The sequence below is a fragment of the Rhagoletis pomonella genome, unplaced genomic scaffold, assembly GCF_013731165.1.
Source record: "Rhagoletis pomonella isolate Grant_MI unplaced genomic scaffold, Rhpom_1.0 Rhpom_scaffold_00006, whole genome shotgun sequence".
In the NCBI taxonomy this organism is placed as follows: Eukaryota; Metazoa; Arthropoda; class Insecta; order Diptera; family Tephritidae; genus Rhagoletis; species Rhagoletis pomonella.
This window is the reverse complement of record NW_023458560.1, coordinates 45,920,148-45,925,263: the sequence shown is the minus strand read 5'-3', so window position 1 is coordinate 45,925,263 and position 5,116 is coordinate 45,920,148.

Here is a 5,116-nt window from a genome sequence, read left to right as displayed (position 1 = left end):
ATTGTATGTATGTACGATGCTGTGTGTTATTGTATCGTAGCGGATATGCTACGTTACAAAGCTTTAAAGCCAATATTTTTTAAATCGAGAAAATCCGTTAGTTTTGGCTTATTGGATTTTAGGTAATGTTAGCGTTTAAATGATGGAATTGCCGAAAATACTAAAGGCCTCGTAAAGACATCGAAGAGTCCAGCGAAAATTCGACAAATCCAAAGAAACCCCGAAATTTCCTGAAAATAACGAAAACAACAACTCGAAAAATCCCAAAAAAAAGCGAAAAAGTTCTGAAATATTTTGAGAAAATCCTGAAACTGCAAAATGAAGAAACCCAAAAAAAATCTTCAACAGTCCCGAGGAATTTCCGGAAAAATCTCACAAAAACTCAAAAAATCCCCATATGTAAATAAACCCCAAAAAATTTGCAAAAGATACCAGAAAACTAAGCGCGAAGCATCCCGAAAATTCCAGAAAATTGCCGAAAATTTTTTTGGAACCAAATTTGTGTTTAAGAATCTTTTGTTCTGCTTTGCGCAACTCATATGTGAAGGTTCGCTTGCTGGGAACGTAGTACACGCACACAATTCCTGCTCCTGCATATCTTCAGGCATTTTTTTTTTTTTGGGAACGCTCAACGCCGAGAGTGGCGGTAAAGAGGAAAATTGAAAAATCATTCAGCAGCGAAATGCATTCTGCTGCAATTCGTGCACAAAAAGCGCTTATAGCGCACACAAATACACACACATTGTGCAGACGCGCTACAGAAAACCGCCAGCAAACTTAGAATTTTGTCCGCCACACCATCATGCGTCCAGGCATATTCATAAAGTGCAATCCTTTTGCCGCTATTTGAGCATTATTTTCCATCGCTACTTCGGATTTTACATTGTACAATCTGTAAAGTGTTCTCAATTCATGTAGTTGTACATATTTTTATTAGTGCGGGAAAAACAAATTTATGCTATCTCCTTGCAAGTGCTTCGGCTTTGAGTTTGTAATCCAGTTTGTGCGTTTTGCGTTTAGCGCTGCTGCAAGAACTCTTCAAAATGTTCAAAATTGTTGAAGAACAAAATACGATTTCGATGCACAGCGCAACGCGTAAATATCAGGGACCGTAATCATTACGAGTTTTATCAAAAAAATTAACTTTTAATCATTATTTTGAGATTTTAATACTTGCGATCAATCATAATAATCACATTTTGCGTTTTATTGTATTGCTCAGAAAATACAATCATTTATTGAGTTATATTTTTTTGATCAAAAATAAAACTCATTTTTCGAGCGTTATTTTTTTGCTCTGAAGTAATAATTATTTTGTTAGTTATTTTCTTTTTGATCAATAATAATCATTATATTATGAGTTTTATAGTTTTGATCAGAAATAATCATCATTTTTTGAGTTTTAATTCCTTAATCAAAAATAATGATTATTTTTTGAGTTTTATTATTTTGATCGAAAATAAAACTCATTTCTTGAGCGTAATTTTTTCTCTCAGAAATAAAAATTAACTTTTGAGTTTTATTTTTTTTTTTGCAGATCGAAAAACTCAAAACGCCTCACTTCACCTAAACTCAACTCACCACACCTTAACTCACCTCACCTCAACTCATCTCAACTCACCCTAACTTACCTCACCTCAACTCACCACACCTCAACTCACCTTTACTTACCTAAACTCATCTAAACGCAACTCGCCTCAACTCACCACACCTAACTCTTCTCATGGAACTCATGCCACGGTTCCGCGGAAGCTAAGTTCGTGAAAGTCTTGACGAAACCCCACTCAACTTATTGTTAGTTATGTTAAGTTCGAAACATGCAACTGTTATCGCTGTATTTGCTTGAACTTTCAGTTTAAGTTGCATTCATAGAATATAAAAATCCCCCAAAAATAATTGACTGGATTGCAGTTTTATAGTTGCCTCATAGATTGGATCCAATGTTGCAACCAATTCGTCCACATCTCTCCACTCAGCGATGTTTAGATTGAATTTATCTTCAATGTGCTCAGCGCAGAACTCTCTGAATTTTAGAAGGCTTTTAAGCATTTGGAAGTTTGAATTCCACCTCGTAACTACATCTATTATTGGCCGATTTAGACCCTGAGCTGCCATGGTGTATCTAAATGGAAAATTATGAATTCAACGATTCATATGAATAAAAATGTATTCCGCCAGTTTCCAATGCTTTTAGAAAAATTCGTTTAATTTTCGTAATGCAATTGATATAATAAATTTTGTGTTTCTAGTTCGGCTGCCGTTACTCGACAATTTTACCTCAGAGTGGTGTTTTATAAATTATTTTGGGATAGCAAATTTAAAATCGACGAAAATCCAAACAATAATCTAATGGTGATTTCGTTTGTACCAAAAAATGTCGCCTTTTGATTGCTCCTTTCTCTTTTCGTGTTCGATTCTAAATTAAGGGCAAAGGGTGAAAACATTTTGTGTTCGTTTCTTAAAATGTCACACTTGTGTAAGGCAAAAAAGGCACCTTTTCTGCGCTTTGAAGCTTTATCAGGGGAGATGGTTGTTCTGAAAATCAGATGGTTGCTTCAAACGATAATATGATGGAATGCCTGAGCTGGACAAGGACAATAAGGAAAAAACATGCCTTTTCAAATGGTTGAGTGTAGCATCAAACACATTTTGCACCGTGCAAGGGCAACATTTTTTGGTAGAAACGAAATCACCATAAATGTTTTATTTTTCTGAAATAAATAGCTAAAAACGCTAAAATCTAAATCTAAATCTACGCTTAACTATCATTTCTTTCACTGAATGAATTGTTTTGTGCATTTGCACTTACATATATGTAACTCCACATAGTATGGAATAAACACACATCCCCCGCTTCTATTCCATTATCTGTGTAAAATACCCGTCCTTTTCTGTAGATGCATTTGGATATGGTGGTCGATTTATTATGGATACTTCAAAAGCTAGGGCAACGGCAACACTGACAGATAAATTTCAAAAGTTTCTATCAAACTCGTTTCAATTGTTGCTTATAGTCTAACTAAACATGTTATATAAAATGTTTCAAATCAGACAAAACTACCCCCGTTGATAATTTAACGGCAGTTGTCATAAACAAATTGAATGTACATTTTTATGATTTTTGTGGTAGTTTTAAGGTAGTTGATACCCATTAATTTTCATGAAACATATATCAAAAGAAAGAGAAGTGGGTGCGGAATCAAATTTTTACCCCTACTCAGGGTGTATCGATTACCAGTAGCTCAGCAGAACAGAATATGTATTAATTTTTACTATGGGAGTATATATAGAATAAAAAAATAAACATAAAAATAAACAAGTAAGAAAGTCTAAGTTCGGGCGGAGCCGAACATTAAATACCCGGCGCAAGTATTAAATATATGATTTTCACCTTTCCGAAACCTACCGCTAGATGGTAAGCCGAGGTGTATCAATTTTGAGTAAATTAGCGTCCTTAAATTTCGAAATATTGCAGTTTCAAGCATTTTTGAAATTTACCGTTATATGAAAAGCGGCCGTAATTCTAGTCCGATTTAGTTAGCGAGATACATATATGTGATCACAAGTGGGCGGTGCCACGCCCATTTTCCAAAATTTTATCATAAACATATTTCTTGGTAAATAATTGTTGCAACCACCAATTTTGAATAAATTAGCTTTAATATTTACTAATTTATCGAAGATTTTGTATTTCTCGAAATTACCGTTATATGGGATGTGGGCGTAGTTATTGTCCGATTTTAAAAAATTTCAGCCATTTGGTATGCTGTACCAGGACCAACAACTGTGCCAAGTTTGGAAGAAATCGGTGGAGAGGTTGCCAAGATATACACATGTAACCATAAGTGGGCGTGGCTGCGCCCATTTTTCAAAAATGTATAATATTCTTATTTTTCGTCTAAAAATTATTGTAAATATCAATTTTGAGTGAATAATCTTCAGTAGTTACTAAAATATCGCAGTTTTCGTATTTCTGAAAATTACGGTTATATGGGAGGTAGGCGTGGTTATTGTCCGATTTCGCCCATTTTCAATACCATCCGTCCTACGCCCAAAAGAAGTTCACGTAACAAGTTTCGTTAAGATATCTCAATTCTTACTCGAGTTATCTTGTGCACAGACGGACGGACGGACGGACAGACAGTCACCGCTTTATCGATTTCTCTTTTCATTCTGATCATTTATGTATACATTTGTCTATATCTATCTCGATTCGTTTTGCCTGTTACAAACAACCGTTATGTGAACAAAGTTATAATACCCTTGTGCACAAGTGCGCTCGGGTATAAAAATAAAGTCCGTGCCACAGGTTTTGAACCAGTGACCATCAACACGGCAGTCGAACACACATCCATTCGGCTACAGCAGCTGAAGAGATAACGTGAACAAAAATCAGACTTGAGTTAGTTTTCAAACTTTTAGTTTTGTTTGTCGCTTCAAAGCTACACATCATCCGCTCGCTTACATTGCGATGCATCTTTTCGTTCAACCGTAGTTTCTGGGTTTTCTTCAGTGCTCTGCTTGCAAATACGCGCTGATCAGCTCAGAAATAAAATGTATTTGTGATTTGCTTTACTGAACTGAGATGACGTGAGTTGAGTTGAATTGAAGTGAGGTGAGTTGAGGTGTGGTGAGTTGAGGTGAGGTGATATATAAATACTCCCAAACTCCCAAAATAATTATTGCTTCAGAGCAAAAAAATAACGCTCGAAAGATGAGTTTTATTTTTGATTAAAAAAAATATAACTCGATATATGATTTTTTTTTTGAGCGATTAATTTAAAATCGAAATGTAATTCTTAGTTATAATTTTTATAGATATCGCTCAAACTTTTTGAAATCATAAGAGATTCATACAGAGCATGAAAAAACATGCACATGTATATACTAGAAATTGTTCTACGATATTTTGAACCTTTTGAATTTTTTCATTGAAAATTTTGAAATAATCATTATTTTCGGTCCCTGGTAAATATCGTGAATATCGTATATTTATGTGCATATTATGCTCATTATAGGAATTTAAGCAGTAGATAGTAGTAGTAAAACAGCGAGGAAGCAGTACAAATGCTGCTTTTGAAAGGTTGATGGTCGCCATGGGAGTGGTACATCAATA